General features: G+C 35.6%; 1 protein-coding gene across 6 annotated transcripts in view; it reads left to right on the forward strand.

Moving 5' to 3' along the window:
• Nucleotides 1-23,573, forward strand: part of GULP1 (GULP PTB domain containing engulfment adaptor 1) — a 269,094-nt gene that overhangs the window by 82,706 nt on the left and 162,815 nt on the right. For all 6 annotated transcript variants that reach the window (XM_032594449.1, XM_030326436.1, XM_032594452.1 and 3 more), the window contains one exon: nucleotides 9,197-9,325. The gene's annotated coding sequence lies outside the window, so the exon portion shown is untranslated. The remainder of the gene's footprint in view (nucleotides 1-9,196; nucleotides 9,326-23,573) is intronic.

The following is a 23,573-nucleotide window of genomic DNA, read 5'->3' on the forward strand; positions in this document are numbered from 1 at the left end:
CCAGTCAAAATTTAATGAAAGGCTATAGGATTTCATTTTTTTTTTTTAATAGTTTAATTTTTTTTTTTTTAACGTTTATTTATTTTTGGGACAGAGAGAGACAGAGCATGAACGGGGGAGGGGCAGAGAGAGAGGGAGACACAGAATCGGAAACAGGCTCCAGGCTCTGAGCAGTCAGCACAGAGCCCGACGCGGGGCTCGAACTCACGGACCGCGAGATCGTGACCTGGCTGAAGTCGGACGCTTAACCGACTGCGCCACCCAGGCGCCCCTATAGGATTTCATTTTTTAAGAAAACACATTTTAAAGTATATGATTTCTGCCCTCCTAATTCTTAAAAATCATCTCAATCTACATGTTTTTTCAGCCTCTGACAATAGTAGATGTCTTCAAAATACCAAAAGAGTAGCTGAATAACAATTTTGTAGAAAATTTTATTTTTTTCCAGTGTAGATTTCAGTTATCTGACCTATTATTATTTCATACCGTGAGCTTAATTTAGAGAAAGTCACATAAAAATTCAATAAAATGTATATTATACATTAGTAAATAGCATATATTCGAGAGTGATCATTTGGTTGAACTTGAGAGAAAACCAATAGTAATTCAGTGAAAACAAAATATATACCTGTTATAATTTAAAGTTGTAGAGTGATGCTTCAGGCAAGGCTGAGTCTAGGCACTCAGATATTTATTTCTCTCTCATAGTTGTTTTCCACTGAGTTGCATTCATTTTAAGGTATAAAAGCCGAGGACAAAATAGCAATCAGGCTTTCAATCCTCAAATTAAGTAACTCAAGTGGAAAGGGATTACTTCTTTCTAAATGGTTTTAGAAACAGGTGCTGACTTAATTTTCCTTGTTTTAACATAGTGCACATTTCCATTCCTGAATAATTAGACTCACAATTATGACTAGGGGCATGGAACTCTCAGTGGCCAGGCTTGGAACTAGCTCTAGTCACCCTCAGTCAAACATAACTACCAGGAAAAAAGAGAAGTGTAGGTCTGCAGAGAAAACCCAGGGTGCCATTAGGAGAATGTGTTTTGTTTTGTTTTGTTTTGTTTTGTTTTGTTTTGTTTTGTTTTGTTTTGTTTTTCAAGGGGAGGTGGTGGCAGGAAACCACAATGTATGTATATACTAAATTAAATGAAGAATGAAATGTATACTGTTATGTGAAAATACTGTTATGAGCAAATGAACAGCAGTTTAAAATGGCACACTAATATTTCATCGTAGAGCAAAATTCATTGTAGATCACTGCAAAATCTTGATACTGAAATGTTTGATTGCTGAAGAAAGGCCTTGAAACACAATCAACATATGAAAGACTTGTGATGATAGGATATCAAAGACAATTTCCTCATCTGTAAAATAGTAATTGTTTAGTTAACAGTAAATACATGTATATACTTTTTAAATGCTGAATTATATTGAAACAGAAGGTTTTCCAGATTTTATTGAATAGTGTTTGTATAATTTAAGTTAATTACATCCAATTATGGTGATACTGCAATTAATTTAGAGTAGAGACAGGATGAATGAAACTCTCCTCCCCACCCCCCCCCACCTAAACTGTGGGAAATTGGAACACTGAATTACAGCTCACCGAAATTTGCCTTTAAATACAAGACATACTTCATAGATATTAACATGAAAAAATTAAACTCCACGGGACTGGAAAAATTAAACTAATGACTTTTTATGTAATCCAAGTTAATGAATGTTTTCTGCCCCAATTTTTCATTAAGGAAATCAACCACAGTTTCTTGGTTTCCTTCATTTGAACAGCCTCTATTGTGTGGCTACTTACAAAAATGCTTAATAAGAGCTTTTATTGAATAGGTGCTCTATTTTCACCAACACTGAAATATACTTACATAGTTTTACAGCTTTTTTTTTAGTAATAAAAGGTTCTTCAAAAATTAAGAATTGCTTTTAGCATAGGTGTTTTATAAATATTTTCTTCAGTTACTTGGATATGTTTTAATATATTAAAATGCCACAGGAAAGAATAGTGACTCATAATTTTGTTTTCTGAGATAAAAGAAGGAAGGAAGAAGAGTGCAGAGAAAGTAAGATGGAAGAAAGGAGGGAAGAAAGAAGGACAGAAGGAAGGAGCTTAAAATATGGAGAACAGGGGAGTCTGGGTGGCACAGCTAAGTGTCTGACTTGTTCTCAGCTCCGGTCATGATCTTGCGGTTTGTGAGTTCGAGCCCCACATCAGGCTCTATGCTGATGGCACCGAGCCTGTTTGGGATCCTGTCTCTCCTTCTCTCTGCCTCTACCCCACTTGTGATCTCTCTTTCTCTCTGTCAAAATAAGAAAACTTTAAAAATTAAAAGTAAATAAATAAAATATGGAGAATATTTGGAAAAAATTTCATTCTTAGAGAACTTGGTGCTGAAATTCATATTTGCAGTGTTTTAGAAATAATCCTAGTATTAGAACTAAATAAGATAATTAAAAATTTGAAATGAATTAAATCTGTAAAATGTATTAGACAAATATAACAATTAATTAAATAAAATTCTTTGATTCCTTTGATAATGATTACCTGCTTTAATGCTTTTGTATCAGTTCATAGCTAAGGTATTAATGTAAGGAGCTAGCCATTTACTAGGTAAAATATGTAGCTGACATTAAGTGAAGCTGAAAACCAACTTTTCCCTTTAAGGGAATAAAAAGTTGTGAGGTCCTGAGACATATATTGTTATAAAAATCTCAAAAAACCTCATCAAAATATAAAAATAAAAAAAGCACACAAAAAAGAAGATACAAATTATAGAATAAATATTTAATAAGTTAAACACATAAAAGTTGTACTTCACTTATAGTTAAAGAACTATACATTTTAGAAAAAGAAATTTTTGATAATCAAATTGTCAAAACAGAAAGAAAAAATCATTGCTGGCAAAGATGGTTGAAATTAGCAATATCATCTATTGGTGGAAGTCTATGTTGGTACATCTTTCTAGAAAACAACTTGGTGATATGTATGAAAATGCCTGAAAAGTCAAATACTTTTTGAACTAATAATTTCACTTTTAGGAAGTCATAATGAAGCAATAATTTGAGATGAATACACATATTTATGTACAAAGGTATGTATCGCAGTTTTATTTGTAATATCAAAGAACAGAATTTCTAAACAGTTCAGCAAAAGTAATAATAATTATTGTGAATTACTAAGTCCTATTTTTATGTGCCAGACAAATGATTACTGCTGTGCATGCAATATCTCATTTATTTCTTTCTAAGTTCATGTGAAGTATAGTTCGTGTTTATTCATTAATTTCCCCACCACTGTGTTTGTATTAGACCAGGTTTCCTTGGTGTAACTCACCTTCATCATGTGGAGTAGTCATGTGATTTAGGAGAATTGACCATATGTGTATCTTCAGGAATGCACTCTGGTTGGCCTAAGCTAATCAGTGATTCTACATCCCCTGTAATTGGTTAGGGATGTACATGTCACTAATTGGCCCAAACCGAGTAAATCCCAGAACTTTTGATTACTGATTGAGAGAGAGTAACTTTCTCTCTTGTTTTTGGTCCGGCTTCCTTGCTCTTCTTTTTTCCTCATTCATTCAAACATTGCTCAGATTTCTATCCCTTTCCCAAGTCAAGTTTATTTTATTCTTGGAATTCCCATTGCATTAAAAAAAAAAAAAACTTTCTCTCCTGATATGAATTTCACTCCATCTGTCATACATCATTCATTAACTCAAGTCATGATTTTTTATTTATTATTTTTTTTAATTTTAATTTTTTTTTTCAACATTTTATTTATTTTTGGGACAGAGAGAGACAGAGCTTGAACGGGGGAGGGGCAGAGAGAGAGGGAGACACAGAATCGGAAACAGGCTCCAGGCTCTGAGCCATCAGCCCAGAGCCCGACGCGGGGCTCGAACTCACGGACCGCGAGATCGTGACCTGGCTGAAGTCGGACGCTTAACCGACTGCGCCACCCAGGCGCCCCTATTTTTTTTAATTTTAGAGAGAGGGTGAGAGTACCAGCTGGGGAGGAGGCAGAGAGAGAGGGAGAGAGAGGGAGAGAGAGAGAATCTTAAGCAGGCTCCAAGCTCAGTACAAAGTTCAACATGGGGCTCCATCCCAAAACCCTGGTGGGATCATGACCTGAGCCAAAATCAAGAGTTGGACACTTAACCCAGCTGAGTCACCCAGGCACCCCAAGTCATGAATTTTTAACCTGTGACCCGTTGTCACTGTTTTGGATCCATCTTGCTTCTTGGGCTGTGTTTTTTCCATAAAAGGTTCTTAATATTTGAGAGGTCAGAGTTTGTGAAGAGTTAATGTTAAAAAGGAGCAAAGGCTCTACCTTAACTTATTTAGACTGAAAAATATAATAACCAAAAGTTTCATAGAAACTTGATGTGGGTGTTCCACTCATTTCACCAGAAAGGGTGAATGACTTGATAATTGTTCTCCTACTTCTTCTAATTAGGAAAATGTCCTGCTGATGACAGCTTCAAAGCACCTCTAAAAGTTTTATGTCAAATGCAGAGGAAAGAACTAGGTTGAATTTGCTTTTAAATTGGCAAATTTGAAATTGTTATTAATTCTGAAATAGTTTGTCATGTGTCATCTTCTGTCACTTTTTTCGTTCCATAATGAGAGCTGAGGATAGGGGAACTTAAAATGCACAAGCAACAATAACAGGTGATGTGAATTCGTGGTCCAGACTGACATCCCTGAGAATAGGAAAGTCCAGGATCAGAGTTATCTTGGTCTTACTGTTTCTACATAAATTAAACCTCAAGCACCATTCCAGTTTTACATCTTACAAATATGATTGCCTGGAGTCTGTTTCTGTTTTGCATTACCATTTAACAAATATATATAGATTTTTTTTCTTAAATTTTTAAAAAAATGTTTATTTATTTTTAAGAGAAGGAGAGAGAGCTCGAGCAGGGGAAAGGGGGGTGGGATGGAAAGAGAGAGAGGGGGACTGAGGATCCAAAGTGGGCTCGTTGCTGACAGTAGAGAGCCTGATGTGGGGCTCAAACTCACAAACCCCGAGATCATGAACTGAGCTGAAGTCAGACATTTAACTGACTGAGCCACCCAGACGCGTCAGTATACATAGATTTCTAAGAAGGAATTTATTTGTCTCACCTTTTTCTCTTTCATGGTCTCCTGAGAGCCAGATTTTGTCATATGATCTTCCTAAAATACATATCTTCTTGCACCACTTCCCTGTTTTATCATAGTTCTACTATCATCTTTAGGGTAAAATCCAAGTTTTACAACATGCCATTCAAAAGTCTTCCTGATATGGCCTTACTTTACTGCTAAAATTTCTTATAAAACAAGTCTATAAGCATTCTATTTTCAAGTCATATATACCTAACCACTTGCCTATCCTTGAAGGTGGCATGTTCTTTCTTATTCCTGTGCCTTTGCTTATGATGTTCCCCCTGCCAACTGTGGCTTTTCCACCTTCTTCACTGGACAGCTTCTAAACTGAAGGTTCACAGATTCCATCTTTTTTTAGGAGGACTTTCCCAAACATTCTCTATGTTTCTTTAGCACTTGACCTTGCCATTAACATAGTCCTTATCAATTGACAAATGCAAAGGAGGATGTGGACTTATTTTCTTCTCCCTAGTGATTGAGAGAATTGGGTATTCAGTAGGTGCTCAATGAATATTTGTTTAATGAACTAATTGTTCAGCTTTACATTCTTTGGAGCACAGGGGTATGGTTATGATTATATATATATATATATATATATATATATATGCCACTGCCTCAGTGAAAAGACTGGTATAAACAAGAAATGATTGCCTCAAGCCACTATGACAGTAATCCCAAGTCACCATGTTTGTACCCTTTGCCTGGGGCATTAGAGTGAAAACAGTTGTGGAGACATCATTAAGAAAAGATTCTAAGACATTCGGACTAAGATGCTAAGGCATGCTAAGTCCTTTGGACTTTCTCCAGAGGGTGATGTTGCCAGATTACTTGTTAGACTGATCATGGTTGACTGCTGGTGGGTTGGTGCGGATGTGCACTGGGGGAAGAAACAAAATGGAGTCTTTCATATTAAGTAGAATTGAAATTATTCTGATTTAGCTTCCTGATGATGGGTAAAGAAAATAAGAGTGATTAAAAATGCCAGATTTCTGGCTTGAACAATTAAAATAAAAGTTGTAGTATTTACTTAATTAAAAATCACAGGACAAAGAAAAAAGGAAGTCAGAGGCCAAGGACTCATTTTGTATATTTTGAATTTAGATGCCCAAAGAAGATAAAGATGAATATCCAGGAAAACTCTTTTTTTTTTTTTTGCAACATTTTCCAAATTATTTTGAGATATTGCTAAATTCTTGGGGCTAGCTGTAAAAAGAAAAATAAGTAGCAAAATGATTTTGAAACAGTTTTAAGAGCATGATAATGCTGGTTTCTATTTCATTTGATGACAAGTAGAAATATGTGTTAGACTGACTTGTTTTATTGTGTAGGGAATATTTAAAGATACCATGTTGTATTAACAAATTGCAGCATCTAGTCATATTGCATTGTTAACAATGTTAGTTTCCTAAATTAATACTGTTGGGAAAAATGAAGGTTCTGGTGAAGAAATGGTTTGCTTCACTTAATTTCATATACATCCTCATATTTCATGACACTATGCAATAAATGGTAGCAAAACAATATAAAATTGAGTGTATTATGTTCATACTAAAATTTTAAGAATCATTCAAATTAGAAACAAGATTTTGTATTTTAAAATAAAAATATGTTCAAAAGAACAACTCATAAGTACATCTCATTTTTTGCAAGGATATTTTTAAATGCTCTTTATCTGCACAAGTTTAATCACATCAGACATAGAACAATAGATCCACTTCAGAATATATGTCATTTTCTTGCAAGAAGACAGATAAAAGTAGACACAAGTTCATTCTTGTTTTTTGATGTGGATATTTTAGTGCTCTTTTGCATTCTGTCACATTGCATAAAATATTCTAGGCTGAAAACATTTCCGCAGTAAGACTAGATTTCAGTCAATCTTAGAAAGAAATACAAGCTGTGGGGCTGTTAAATTGAATTAACCGTTTTAAGGAAAATGTTTACTTTGTATAATATTTTGGAATGAGATTTTTTTGAGCCATCTGGTTACTTATGTTATCTTGGGTGACTTCTTTCTTACTTATTTTCATAAGGCCAATATTTGCTCAAAATAAATAAATTATGATTATACTCCAAAAGAACTAATTTTGTGTCCCCTTTTCTTCCTTCCCAAGACAAAAAAGAAAAATGATCTAGTCAGTCGCTTTGGAAATCATGACATAGTTTCATGGTTAACTTTTAGTTGTGTCATGTGTGAATTCTAAAGCTGGAGGTCGATAATGGATCTTTTACATTTTGAGGAAAGAGTAAATGAATTGTATCCTGCATATACCCTAAGATTCAGTAAATGCTTTGAGAATACCATATGGTTTAATAAATAATAGCATCATTGGATAGATACTTTTTTTCCACTAATACTATGGAATATGTGTATATGGCCTTAAAATATACCATGCTCATATTTTAATTCAAATTGCACAATTGTTGTCTTTTGTGGTAGGTGTTGTTGAGGATCTGTCTGTAATCCCATTCCTTTAGCATCTCCCAAACAAACTTATTTACTTGAATTATTACCTCAGAGTTTGCCTCCAGGGCTACCTAAATTAAGATCCTTTCTTTGTTTCTAAAGTTATATTAGAAAATGAAAAGGAATGGAGTCAACAAATAGAATTCTAAATAAAATTGTAGTTAAGAGGAAAAAAGATAGTGTTGAGAATATTCACATGGCTTAGATACAGAGAGGCAGAAATAAAGTGTTTGAGGTGTGTCTTTAGTCTATAATTTGAAAAAGTCAAAAATACAGATTTGGCTTTACATGGTCTGTATCAAAGTTACGGGGGGAAGCAGTACAAAAGAGTGAGATACGTTTTTGTATTTTTGCTAAAACAAAACAAAAAACAGTTGCTTTAGCAAGAAGAGATACTATATTGTGAATATTTTTGCTAGTATTTGAATTTATATCGGAGGTATATTTGTTGACCAAATTAAGGGAAGACATAATTTCTGTTGCATCTGGAGAGACTTTTCCTTTCATCTGTTGGAATAAAAATGTAAAAATTTAAATCAGCTGCTGTCTGTTCTAGTTGAGTATGAGAATGAATAGGATAAGTTACCTAAAATCTTCTCCATGGCAGTTGAAGCAGAATGAAAGTTAAAATAGATCAGTGCTTTCTAAAATTCTGTTTCAATTTCTTAATCAGGGACAGAGTGTGGTCTTGGTTAATCTAATTAGCTGATAAGTGAAGGCCATAGCTGGGGCTAGCTGTGCAGCCTGAGGGAGGAAGGGTATATTGTCAACCTACCATCACTGTGCTTTGATAGTAACATATTCATGAGTTAAAACACTTAACCTATTATCTAGCAATTTGGGCATTTGATCTTATCTAGCAATCTGTTACTCTACCTTTTAAAAAAAATGTCCACTTTACCATTGTTATTTTTTTTTTTTAATTTTTTTTTCAACGTTTATTTATTTTTGGGACAGAGAGAAACAGAGCATGAACGGGGGAGGGGCAGAGAGAGAGGGAGACACAGAATGGGAAACAGGCTCCAGGCTCTGAGCCATCAGCCCAGAGCCTGACGCGGGGCTCGAACTCACGGACCGCGAGATCGTGACCTGGCTGAAGTCGGACGCTTAACCGACTGCGCCACCCAGGCGCCCCAGTTATTTTTTTTAAGTTTATTTATTTTGAAAGAGAGAGTTAGAGAGAGAGAGAGAGAGAGAGAGAGAGCGCGTGCGCTCACGCGCACACACACATGAACGGGGGAAGGGCAGAGAGAGAGGGAAAGAGAGAATCCCAAGCAGGCTCCACACAGTCAGCTGGGAGCCCGATGTGGGGCTTGAACTCACAAATCATGAGATCAAGACCTTAGCCAAAATCAAGAATTGGTTGCCTAACTGACTGAGCCACCCAGGCAACCCCCATTTGTTTTTGTTTTTGTTTTTGTTTTTGTTTTTGTTTTTAGGTAACTTTCTTGAACTTCCACAAGAAACATACCTAGAATTTTAGAATATGTATTATAACATCTAAATTAAAACACATATAAATATAATTATTGATTAAATCTACTAAGTCCAATTTTAATTTTATTTTTAGTCATATGTGATTCCATCTGATATACATAGGAGAGAAAGTGACTGAAGAACTCACATGGCAACTATATGATTGAAACTATTCAAAGTCAAACAGCTGCATATTCTTTCAACTATATCCGAGCGTACTCAGGTAAGAATAAGTGATTGTTTATATACTTAACACCATGTCAAAAAAAGATTTGAAACTGTAAAAAGTGTTTTTATTTTGTGCCTAAATTGAAAAAGATAGTTTTATTACAGAAAGTGGTAAAATACCTAAGCAAAATAAAAGTAAAAACACAAATGAGCCTGTTTTTATAAAAGTAACTCCTGTTATCATTTTGTTCTAGATCATTTAATTCTTTGTGTCGGTTTTTCCCTTTAAACAAAGTGGGGATAATGTATATATTCTTTGTTGAATTTCTTTATTAATTTTATAACAAACCTATTTTGTTATGAAAATATGAATGTTCCACATTTTTTGTATCTGTTAATAAAAACAAATGATTTTAAAGTATTTTTTAGATTGTGTTTATTATCAGATGGTATCTTTATAGATAGATTGATATGTTTATCACTCATTTTGCATTATTAGAGTTACGAAAATTAGCATCACTAGCTCAGTGACTCTAATATATATATTTTTAAATATATTTTTTAAAGTTTATTTATTTTGAGAGAGAGAGAGAGTAGGGGAGGGGCAGAGAGAGAGGGAGACAGAGGATCTCAAGCAGGCTCTGTGCTTGTCAGTGCAGGGCCCAATGCAGGGCTTGAGCTCATGAACTGTGAGATCATGACCTGAACCGAAATCAAGTGTGGGATGCTTAGCCGACTGAGCCACCCAGGTATCCAAAAGCTATAATATTTTAAAGGCTTTTTATTATTTCTGAACTTACCTCCAGAAGGTAGTAATGAGTTACAGTTTTCAATAGCAATTTTTGAAAATGTTTGTTGATCCGTGACTTAAAATATTTTCATTCTAAGAAATTCCCTAACTAAACTTAGCTTGTGTTGAAGAAAAAATTCAAAATTAAGTCAATATTCTAAGTTTTTCTTTTAAGCAGTAGTATCCTCTACTCACATATACTCAGCCAATATATCCTTTAGATAACTAATCCCAAAAGAAAATTGAATGTTATATATGTATAATTTTTCTACACTGTCTAAAAATACAATCTTTAGAAATTATAACAAATATATTTTATTCAATTAGTTATTTATTGAAAATTTATTATTGTACTAAGCACTGTGAATATTTTATTATTATTGATGGCGGTGGTGATGGTAGCCATTCAGGACAGGAAGGTATAGAATATTTCTTGCCTCTTTTATTTTTAATAAAATGTGGCAAGATAAGAAGCATATTTCAGTTCCTTAGGTACAAGTAGGATGTGCTAAGTGCCAAGAACACTTCACAAATGAGGGACCAGTTGAATTGTGCTTTTTAGAGTAGGTAGAACTTTGGTGGGAGAACATTTAAATGGAGGGCCAAGTTGGAGCCAAGATACGCAGCTGAGAAAGAATGGGGGATATTCAGGAAATAGGAAAGATAAGGTAGATATAGCAGAGTGATGGGAAATATGTTCTGTATTTTGATTTCTATACTTAGGAATTTATATGTCATCATTATATGATGAGGGAACAATTGCAGGGGAATGAGATGGTCCATGTAGTCCTTTAAGAAGCTTAATCTAGAAAGGATATGTATGTCTGACTAATGAAGGGAGAGCAAACCCAAAGGAAGGGAGAATGATTAGTAGACTTTTCCTTTCATTTTCATCAGCATTTGTTAAACACTTGCTATTTGCCAGGCACTTGAGGAACTTGAAGAACTGTAGAAAAAAAGATGAAGACATAATCTTCATTCCTGAGGAGCTAATCCTGTAGGGGATGAGACACGCATGACCAGCAAATGAATATAATACACCACGATAGTGTAACAGTCGAATCACATTTTAATTAATTAATTAATTAATTAATTTTTATTTTAAGAGAGAGTGAGAGCAAGAGTGGGGGAAGATGGGCAGAGAGAGAGGGAGAGACTCTTAAGGAGGCTCTACACTCAGCACAGAGCCTGACATGGGGCTTCATCTCAAGACCCTGGGATCATGATCTGAGCCGAAATTGAGTCAGACATTCAACCAACTGTATCACTTAGGATCCCCTGAATTACATTTTTAAACAGACTAGCTGGTAGCTAACTATGTTGAGATGCAGGTACTAGGTTATCAACTGGTAAGGTTTTCCCAAAGATATCAAGTCTGAGCAAGGTTACCCACGAAGAATCAATGTTTCTAAACGTTCCAAGGATTCAAACAAGAAGCAATGGAAATTTTATCTAGGGCGAGAGTAGTATATAAAATAAAAGGCAGTGGTATGAGTGCTGGGAGATTCAAGGGAGGGTCTTTTATGTTAGGCAAGTGGAGCATGTTATGGCATTAACAGAAATAAGGAAACTATGGCAAAAGTGAGATTTTTGTGTTGGTAAAATTCTAAGTTTGGTTTTGATTTTGAATACCAAGGATTTTTCTGTCCTCCTGTCTCACTGTGTTTTGTTTATAGCTTTCATTGTAATTCCTTATATAATTGAGTATTCATGTTTTAATTATTAAAAGTAATTTGAGTTTCCTTAAAATGAAAGTACAAGGACAATAAGCATAAAAACCAGTTACACCAAGCAAAACATGAAATATGAAATAAAGATTCATAACCACTGTGTGTATAATTTAGGTTTAGCCTTTCCAGCAGCAGCAGAAGTGGATATATGTTCTTGCCCTAAAAGCTTAGATAAATTTATTATAGGAGTCTTAGTGTAATGGAAAGTGTCCTTACCACTTAGAGGTGCCTTAAATTTTGCATTGAAAATTTGAAAGTTGAAAGGAAGGGAACTCTGTTAATTTATACTTATAGGTAGGTCAGTTTGTGGAAGTTAAGAATTCAGTTTCTCCAGGAAGTCTGCTTGGACTTTTGGAACCTGGATGAGATCCTTCTTCTATGTGCTATGTCCTCTTAACCCAGTTTACATTCTTCTGTCATACCATGCATTGTGGTCTTGTCTGTCATTCCCTGAGACTATAAGATTCCTGAGGATTGGTTCGTCCTTTATCATTACAGATACAGACTTAGATCTAAATAAAACCCATCACAATGTTTGTTTTATAGAGGATACTTTATAAATATTTCTTTTTGTTGTTGTTGTTAATTTTTTTTTTCAACGTTTATTTATTTTTGGGGCAGAGAGAGACAGAGCATGAACGGGGGAGGCGCAGAGAGAGAGGGAGACACAGAATCGGAAGCAGGCTCCAGGCTCTGAGCCATCAGCCCAGAGCCCGACGCGGGGCTCGAACTCACGGACCGCGAGATCGTGACCTGGCTGAAGTCGGACGCTTAACCGACTGCGCCACCCAGGCGCCCCTATAAATATTTCTTAAATGCTAAAATGAATCATTTCCATGGCTTGTCTTAATTATTGTTGACCCAGCTTAGACATTTTTGTGAGCTCCGTGTTAGTTTTCTATTGCTGTATGATAGATCACATCAAAACTTAGCAGCTTAAAACAGTGCTTATGTGTTGTCTCAGAGTTTATGGACACAGTTTAGCTGGCACCTCTGGGTCCAGGTAGCTCATCATGTTGTAGTCATGCTATCAAGCTGGAGCTACAGTCATTTCAGAGTTCATCTGGGGCTGAAGAGTCCACTTCCAGACTCAGCTGCCTCATCATATGGAAGCTAGTTTTTTCTGGGACAAGCAATACAAGAGAAAGCAAAAGTGAGCATGACTGTGGAAACAACGTTCCTTTACAACCAAAGCTAGGAAGTATCATCCCGTGTGTAGTGAGTTGAGTGATGGCCCCCAAAAACATGTGTTCAAGTCCTAACCTGTGGTACTTGTGAATGTGACATTATTTGGAAAGATTCTTTGAAGATGTAATTAAACTAAGGATCTTGAGTACAAACATCCTGGATTAACTAGATGAGCCCTAAATCTAAGGACATGTGTTCTTATGAGAGAAGACTCTGTGAAGACAGAGGCAAGGACTGGTATGATGCAACCAGAAGTCAAGGACCACCTGGAGCTGCCAGAAACTGGAAGAGGCAAGGAACAATATCTTCCCTATGGGCCTTTAGAGGAAGTGTAGCCTTTCTGACACCTTGATTTCAGTTCTGGCCTCCAAAACTCTGACAGAATCCATTTCTGTTGTTTCATGCCATCCAGTTTGAGGTAATTTGTCATGGCAGCCACAGGAAACTAATATACTACCACTTCTGCAGTTTTCTGTATTTTGGAAGTGAGTCATAGGTCCAGCCCGCATTCAGGGGCAGGGGATCACAAAAGGACATCAACACCAGGAGACAGAGATTATTGGAAGTCATCTTAGAAGCTGCCTATTCCATCAGATTTCTAGATACTTCCATTTGTTTGGTGTATCTATGTAGATGGACCCAACATAACAGGTTATAACAGATTATAATCGTCTCATATTCTTAACAAGAATCTTTTTTTTCTTTTTGTAGTTTCTACCTCTCCAGTTAGACCTACTATTCATTTGGAGAGTCAAATTGGAAAACTTAGAGTCAATTTGAATTCCTTCTTTATTTGTTAATACCCAGGACTTGTCAATGATTAACCAGTCTTTTTCATTCTATTCTTTAAATTTTTCTCACTTATCTCTTTCTTTGCAATCTCGCTTCTACTGATTACAGGCTTCTATTATTTCTTCGAAACCAGCAGAATAACTGCTAAGCAGTCAAACTGTTTCTGAGCTTTTCCCCTGCAAACCTTTCCCTGCAAAGAGGCTTTTGAAAACCCAAATAGGATTATGCCGTTCTCTTCCTTTATGTAACATTCTCAGGGAATAGGACACCTTGTGATCTGGATCTTGATTTTATAAAATTCAAGCTTCACTTTAAACATTCCTTATGTAGATCTATAAAATTATATAGAAACTTCCAAATATATTGTGTCCTTTCATTTTTGCTTGCCATTGTCTGGGATTCTCTTTCTCTGAGAATCAAATAGCTGTTTATTTGTTTGTTGTTTTTGCAACTAGCAGAATGTCTAATATCATGACCAGGACTGAATAGGTCTTCATCTTTTGTAAACTAATGTTACAGAAGAAAGAGTTGAAGAGAAAAGAGGTCTAACATCAATAAAATGGCTACACTGACAGATTAGCCTAAGATGGAAACAAATGAAAGAGAAAGGGAAATTATGGACTGATCGTGCAGCAGGACTGGAAAATTTAATGGTAGGGTGAAGGCAAATGCATGTTTGATGTAAATGTGCAGAAGCAGAAAGTCAAGTAAGCATGACAGAAAGGGAAAGTTTAGTTTTGAGATCATAAATGAAGTTTAGGTTCAAATGTGAATGTATTGTGGTTTTAAGTTTTTAGGAGTATTAAAATACACATCCTCGTGGACATTACAGTCTATTAGGCAGAAAGTGTGAGGAACATAATGTAGTCATTCAAGATAGTGAGGGGTAGAATAAAGATGACAAATAGGTAATGCAATGTTAAGAAAGTAGCAGAAAGGAAATAGAAGTCGAATTTCTTCTGCCCCTTTCCGTTGTAATGAGTAAGATGAAAGCACTCTTAGCTGAAGAGAGTCTCTAAGGAGATCCTTCAGTGGAGAGCTAATTCAAATCCTATTCAGGAGATGTATTATGGGTTATCAGAATTTAAAAATACAAAAGAAAATAACCTTTAAGCCATTGAAGAAATTGAAGAAAACCATTTTGCTGCCACTGATCTTTGGCTGTACATTTAAAATTGATGATCAGTCTATCTATATATGTAAATGATACTTATGTGCCAGTAATTAATGATTTCAAATTAATCTTTACCCATATAATAACATTAATTTTCATTTAATGAAGAAACTTGAAGGAAAAAAATGTTATGTATACTTATGTAATTTGTAATTGTAATGAATGGCTTCTTTATAATTTAATAGCTATTTGAATAGAATAGTAAAACCTAGCAAAGTGGTTGTTTATCAAATATGTTGGTTCTCTGTGTTGCAGAGTGGTCAACTATGGGCCTTTTAATGTGAACTAATAATTGCAGTTTTAAGAGTATCATATATTATACCAAAGCTTTTACTTCTTTAGGGGTAACATTCTTTATAAAATGTTTTAATTTGCTTTTTAAGGCATGATTTACATTGAGAAAGTCTAGTTCAGTGAAAAATTTTAAAAAGGTGTTTAAAAGGATAATTTTTTATACATAAAGACAAATAAATGAAGGAGAAGAATAGGATTTACATTAATATGTGCAATGCATGAAGAAATGGAAATGGCTGCCTCAGAGAAGGAAACTGGCAAATCATGAATTTTAAATTATATGGTTCATCAGTTAGGTGGCCTGACAATCTAAGCTGGAAACGTTTTGGTGAGGTGACCATCTGTGACAGAACACCTATTTATACAAGCCATCTGTACTTAGTAGTAATCACATCTACATTTGAAGAGTCTCTGTCAACTACTGTTCTTGGATTGCAAGTAACAGAAATGAGTTCTGGGTACTTAAAGCAAAAAAGGCAGTCTGCTGAAAGGATTGGAGTTAGTTCATAGAATCAGAAGGTAATCAGACAAAATCATTTTTAGGAGAGAGAGGAGCCAGAATCATTCCAGGGGTCTAGAAAGCAGGAAGTGGAAGGAGACTGAAGCAGACTGCCAGGCAGCTGAATCTGGTCCAATCCTGCATTTCGGTGCTATTCTTCCCACATTCACAAAGGGCGTCTGCATGGCTGAGTTTGAATTATTTGCCCTCTGCCAGCAACCGTAGCACTTGATTAACAATTCTCGGGAGACTATGTACTCATGGAAAGGATAGGCTCCAAAAGGAACCTCAAAGTTTTGAGACCAGGATGGGGAATAGATATGGGGCAGTAAAAGCTATAGATATTTGCTAAAACCCTTCTTCAGACTCTAATGGGTCAAATAATAAAGATTTTGCAAGGAAAATGAACATAAATAATAGCATTACTGAGGTTTCAGTAGATATCTACTATTATGAAAAATTTATTTATTCTTTCTTTTATGCATATGTTTATTCATTGCCTGTCATGTGTCAATTGCTATACTTAGCAATGAACATGAAACTGAAAGAATTAGTTCTTGCTTTAAACAGAGTTTATAGTTTAGAGATAATTGAAATACTACAATTCAAGGGCACCTGAATGGTTCAGTTGGTTAAGCTTCCAACTCTTGATTTTTGGCTCACAGTTCATGGGAACGAGCCCCGCATCAGGCTCTGTGCTGACAGTGTGGAGCCTGCTTGGGATTCTCTCTCTCCCCCAACTCTCTCTCTCTCTCTCTCTCTCTCTGTCCCTCCCCCACTCTTAAAATAAATAAATAAACATTTTAAAATGTAGAAATGTGACAATTCATATGTTGCAATAATTTTAAGGTAGAAAGTAGATAAGATTCCTAGGACTACTATAACAAAGAACCACAAACTAGGCAGTTTAAAAGAAGTCTGAAATCAAGGTGTCAGTAGGGTCAAACTCCCTGCAAAGACTCTAGAAGAGGATTCTTCTTTGTTTCTAGCTTCTGGTGACTCCTGGTATTCCTGGACTTGTTGCAGCATAAATAAATTCTGGCTCCATCTTGTCTACATGGCCTTCCTCTCTGTGTGTCTCTGGGTGTGCTTCTCCTCTCCTCTTCTTATAAATATACCAGTCGTTGGATTTAGGGTCCATCCTAAAATCCAGGATGATTTTATCTCTGATTACATCTGCAAGGACCCTAGTTCCAAAGAAGATCAATGTTGAAGTTCTGAGTGAACATGAATTTTGTAGAGATGCTATTTTACCACTGTAGGAGGGTATAGGATACTATTCCTGGCGGAGTCCCTGAGCCTATACTGGGGTATGCCAGAGAAGGCTACCTAAAGGAAATAATGTCTAAACTAAGGGTGAATGTTCAGTCAGAAGGCACCGGATATGTAGTGGACCCTGCAAGCATTTATGAAAAAGCATAGTTCATTAGAAGAACTGAAAGCAGTTCAGTATAGCTGGAGCAAAAAATGCCCAGGGCTGGATAAGGTGCGAAGAGGAGAGATGATGGCAAGGAAGTTAATGGGACACGTGAAAAGGGAGCTTGTAAGGAATATGACATTATCATGAACGTAGTGGGGAACCACCAGAGGGAACTAAGCAGGTGAACAACCACATCAGATTTCTATTTTACAGAAACCGTTTGGGGTGCAGTGTGGAGATGAGAAATGTTTGAGCAATGCTGGAGAAAGAAAAGCCAGCGAGGCAACTGTGCAGTAATCTGGGTTTGAAATAATGGGGGCTTGGTGAAGGAGATGCTGGTGGTGGGATGGAGGAAAGAAAATAACTGTAATTCTGATATGTTGAACACTAGGAATTGATTTTGTATGAATTATAGGCAAAGTATGATGGCCGGGGTCCTAGCTTCTAGGACTGTGGATGATGATTATAGGTGCTGAGATTGGAAATGTGAGAGAGAGAGAGAGAGAGAGAGAGAGAGAGAGAGAGAGATGGACACAGGGACAGAGACCTGGGAACAAACTAATGGATTCAGTTTGTGTATTTTCATGTTTTTTTTTAAAAAAATGTTTATTTATTTATTTTGAGAGAGCAAGAGAGAGAGCATGGGCGCACATGAATGGGCGAGGGGCAGAGAGAGAGGGAGAGAACGAATCCCAAGCAGCCTCCGTGCTCACGAGTAAGATCATGACCTGAGCCAAAACCAATGCTTAACCTACTGAACTATCCAGGCACACCTGTATATTTTCAGTTTTGACTGCTGTAGTGCTTCTAAATGAGTATGTTCAAAAAGCAGTTGTCTGTATGGGACAGGTCCTGTTGAGGAAGGAAATCTGAGAACATAAATGATACCTGAAATTGTTGGGTGTATTTGAAAAACCTTTTTTTTAGCCTATTACTATATCCAACAAAGGAGGATTATGCAGAGTGAAATACTGACATTTAGAAATAATATTTACTTACCATTTATGACAACATGGAAGGATCTAGAGGGTATTATGTAAAGTGAAATAAGTCAAACAGAGAAAGACAAATACCTTATTATGTCACTTATGTGCAAAATCTAAAAAACAAAACAAATGAACAAACAAAACAAAACAGAAACGGATGCATAAATACAGAGAACAAACTAGTGGTTGCTAGAGGGGAGGAGGATACAGGACCTGGGCAAAATAGGTGAAGGAGGTTAAGTACAAACTTCCAGTTATAAAAAAATAAATCGCATGGATATAAAGTACAGAATGGGGAATAGAATCGATAATATTGTAATAACTCTGTATGGTAATGGATGGTAACTACACTTATGGTGAGCTTTTTGTAATGTATATAAATGTCAAATCACTATGTTGTACACCTGAAACTAATATAATATTCAGTTATGCTTCAATTAAAAAAGAGAAAGAATACTTAATGGCATATGAAAAAACCATTATAAAATGCAAACAGAACAAAAATGGGAAGAACAGACTGGGGACACACTGCTGTATCTATAGTAAGATCTCAACACTACACTATATATCTGGCTACCTTTAATACTAAATACTCAAACTAAATGGATTTCTGTGTTAGCAATGGCTATTTCTGTGTGACTTTCATTTTATTACTTAAAACTTACTTTTAAAGTTTAGAGCGTCCAATGAGCATACACTACTTTTATAATCAGGAAAAAAAGAACAAAACAACGTGTTTTTTGGGTAAATTTTAGCACACAAGCTGTACCTGAAATAGAATTTTTGTAGGATGGTATTTCTAAAAATAAGTAATTGATTTCAAGAATTGGGTATCTTTTGAAAGATAGGAGAAAAAAGAGTTGTGAGTAAAGAATTATACCACATGAGCAGGTATTTCCTAAAATACTTTGAACTATATCTGGGGATGTGGATTGTATATCCTCAGCTTGGTTAAGTAGCCATTTGATAAATATGGAGAAAAATTACTACTTTTGAACAAAAAGTAGAAAAAATATGCACATTGCAAACATTTTTCACTTGGTTTTGAAAACCATATTGGTGAAGAGCATTTTAATAAAACATGGAACTAGATCCTTTTATGTAAGTTGTCATCAGTAATCCCAGGCCATTTTATATAAGGTGATTAGACAACATTTCTGTGGAGATTTTACTAATTTCTGTAAGACTGAAGTGGTATTTAGATTTCTGGAATGCAAAGTTAGAGCTTTAATATTAAATCTACTTTATTATATCCGAAGGTCGTGCTGTGAGAACAGAATATATTTGCATGTTCTTTTCTTTCCCACCCAGTTTCAGAATATTAAACAACTATTCCATTAACACATACTGGATGATATGAAGTTGCAGTTAAAACTCTCAAGCCATCTTTAGGCTGTTATTTACTTTTTTTAGAGTTACCAAAAGATAACACAGAGTAATTAATGCCTCATAATAATTTTAATAAAAGGCCAAATGCTGGCTAGTACCTGCAGAAAGGAAAACTATTTGACATTTATGTGGGAAGTATTTTTTCTTTCAAATTTTGATAATTGCTTAAATAGCATTGTTTGCCTTGACTCATCAGTATAATTATTTGCTCATTCAAACCTGGGATGAAATATAAAAATTTTACTGTTTAAGGATAGTTCAAAATTCAAACATGCTTCAATTTGTTAATGACTATAAATTAAACAGACCTTCTTTCTTTAAAAATAGTTTTTAATAGCCACCTGGGTGGCTCAGTCGGGTAAGCATCAGACTTCGGCTCAGGTCATGATCTTTACGGTTCATGGGTTTGAGCCCCCTATTGGTCTCTGAGCAGACAGCTCAGAGCCTGGAGCCTGCTTCAGATTCTGTGTCTCCCTCTTTCTGCCTCTTCCCCACTTGTGCTCTCTCTCTTTCTCTCAAAACTAAATAAACATTAAAAAATAGTTTTGATTGAATAGATATGCTAGAAATAAATTTCTTGGTTAAATATTTTATAATAAAATAGAGATGACAATAATTATAGAAAAGGAACATAAACTTACATTTCATTCATTTCAATGGGGATTTCGACTGTTTCAAAGCAAGTTTATATCTCTTATATCATTTAGTTAGACTATCCTAAGAGTATTTTACATGACTTGTCCTATGAAAAATTTGACTCAATACTATAAACCTGGGCAGCGCCTGGGTGGTTCAGTTAATGATTAAGTGTCCGACTTTGGCTCAGGTCATGATCTAGGGTTTGTGTGTTTGAGCCCCACATTGGGCTCCGTGCTGATGCCTCAGAGCCTGGAGCCTACTTCGGATTCTGTGTCTCCCTCTCTGCCCTCCCTTGCTTGCACCCTGCCTCAATCTCTCTCAAAAACAAATAAACATTAAAAAAAATTTTTTTAAAGAATAAAACCTTGGAATTCTACTAGATAATAGTAGAATTTCTGCTTGGAATAGTCTGAAAGTCTGCTTAGAATTTATGGGCCTTTTCCCCCCATTCTTAAGTGGAGTTTTCTAAACTCCTGAGTATCAAAAATCTGCCACAGGATCCTTAGCAACATTAATAATATTAACAATAGTGGCCAGCACTTAGATATTATATAGTTTGTGTCAGGCACTCTTCTAAGCTGTCTATACAACTGAACACGTTTAATCCTCATATGGAAATTTTTAGGTAAAGAACTTGGTGTACAGATTAGAAAGCTTAGGCATAAAGAGATAAAGTAAACTTACCCAAGGTCAAATGGCAGAGATGAGATTAGAACCCAAGTAGAGTCCTTTTATCTACCACACTCTACTGCAAGAAAAAGATATGTATTAACATAAGAGAAAGCATTTTAATCCAAAAACATCAAACTACCTAATCAGCATTCCCTTGTCATCTTCTTGTGAGACAATCTGACATTCAGCTCTATGCTAGACACGCTACATATTTCATCTTCTCCCACAATTTTATGCCACCCACCCTCCTCATTTTTCATTCACTTCAAATCCTTTAACTCTACTCTTTTACCTAATATTCAGATTTATCCTTCTATTTACATGTTTTCTAGTATGTATCATTATAAAGAGATTCCAAAATAGACCTCTTATTTCGTTTAGTTAGAAAGTATGAAAATAGCATTTTGAGATAGTTCTGTGCCCTAAGTTAACACTAATGCAAATAGCAATTGTAAGTTTTCAGGGTAATGAGATTGTTAAAAGAGCTTTTGAGGGGTGCCTGGGTGGCTCAGTTAAGCCTCTGACTCTTGATTTCAGCTCAGGTCATGGTCTCATGGTTCATGGGTTCCAGTCCCGTATTGGGCTGTGCACTGACAGTGTGGAGCCTGCTTGGGATTCTCTCTTTTTCCACCCTCCCTCAAAAACAAACAAACAAACAAACAAACAAACAAACAGGGATGTCTCCATGGCTCACTCGGTTAAGCATGACTCTTGGTTTCGGCTCAGGTCATGACCCCACAGTTTCTTAGATCAAGCTCTGTGTCAGGCTTTGTGCTGACAGAGTGGAACCTGCTTGGAATTCTCTCTCCTCTCTCTTCCCCTCCCCAACTCATACTTGCTCTCTCTCTCAAAATAAATAAACTTTAAAGCTAAATAAGTAAATAAATAAATAGAAGTGTTAAAAAAAAAGCTTTTGATATCCTTTTTATATTTTAAACTTATACTTGATATAAAATTATATTTTGAGAGGAAAATTCTAGATTTTGTATTCTTTATGATAAACTAAGCATACACAGTAATATCCCACTTACAATGACAAATTCCTGGATAGAACAGAAAATAAATATATATAATTCAGTTCAGAACTATGCTGGAAGATAGAAAACCCTCAGTAAGCCAAAAAGTGTGAGATCCAAAAAAGAATACACTGTCAGATTTGATTTTTCAGGTTTGAAAACCACAACTCAAGATAGGCATAGTGGAGGACTGTTAACCACAGGTGGGTGTGACACCAATAAATGCTCCATACTCAGAAATAGCAGGTTCCAGATTCTTGTAGAAGCCCTAAGTCCAGGGATAAGTAACTAGTTGCTTAGTTGGGATATAGCAGAGGACTAATCAAGCATTCAAACCTGCAAACTCCCATTTATGTTCTGTGCCTCCAGACAATGAGGATATGAGTGTGGATAAGAGAAAATCCGTCAAGTGGTCAGGTGATTAGCAGGTAAGAAGAAGCAGAGAACTCAACTATCGGAGCGTCCCTTGTTCAGTGCGTGGCTCCGTTCCCCCACTCTCATTGGAGACAGACTACAGTACAATAAGTAGAGTGCGGTTAATATAAAATAACAGAGGAACTTAAGAGATATTATTTGAATAGAGGAGAGTCGCGCAGAAATCAAGTGAATGAAAAATTTGATCATATTCCTTTAACTCTTTCAACTAGGCCAAAACATAAATGAGAAATCTTTCCACCTGAAGTTGCACTGTGTATTTAAAATATGAGAAATGGTGTTAACAATCAGTAATGAAGACGGAGAAGGAAGGTCATTATAGAAGTTTCAAAACAAAACAAGTTATCTTTTGAGAATACTCTTTTTTGTTATTTTATTTTGTGTATTTCTTTTCAAAATTATAATATAATATCTAATTTTTATAGTATGATGGGGCCAAGTATTTCAACACAAATTGTAGGAAAGATTTCAACCTCAAATGGTGTCATAACCAGAGTTTTAGTAAGTTATTTTCTGATAAGTATTAATAGCAGGGAGAAAACTTTTTTGCCTGTGTAGAATTTGAGGGTATTACTGTTCTTATTCCTGAAGAATAGTGTAAACAGTTTTGAAGAAAATAAACTCTTAAAAAATAAAGTGTTTGTGTACACCTTAAACTTATATGTCAAGTAGATCTCAAAAATGGATTAAAAAAAACTTATTTGAATTCTAAGGAGTAAAGAAATGTACCTTTTTATTTCCACCCCACCCCTCATTTCAGAAATAAATAGAATCTACTTTAAAAAGTAGCCAATCGCACTCTAGTTTGTCAGCCTCTTACAATGGCTGGCTATGTATTCTGGGAATAGAGAGCTGGATGCATGTGTTTTTCTGTGTAGTAAGGCATAGAGACTGTTTTTCTATCTCCTGAGCTTTGAAAGTTCCTAAAGAGTAGCACTGTTATTATTCCAAGGTTGTATTGTAGATTCTTAGTTTTTTAATGCTGGCTTATTTCTTTCAATTGCCAGACCTGGATATAGTGCTATTTGGATATTTAACATATTATTCCCAAGCTTAACAGGTTTCCAGTCATACTCTTAGTATTTCATTGCAAACAAACCCTTTACATTTGTTTTGGGCAATTTTTTCCCCTCTATGATACTGAGGAAACTCAAAATCTTTTGGATTCCTTTATTCTTTTCAATTTGCAGAATTGCTAGTTCATCTGTGTTTTTGGTAGTATGGAATTAAGCTGCTTCAGTGACAAGTAGGTATGATGGATTTGTATGATGCAAGAATA

The sequence above is a fragment of the Lynx canadensis genome, chromosome C1 (genome assembly GCF_007474595.2).
Source record: "Lynx canadensis isolate LIC74 chromosome C1, mLynCan4.pri.v2, whole genome shotgun sequence".
Taxonomy (NCBI): domain Eukaryota; kingdom Metazoa; phylum Chordata; class Mammalia; order Carnivora; family Felidae; genus Lynx; species Lynx canadensis.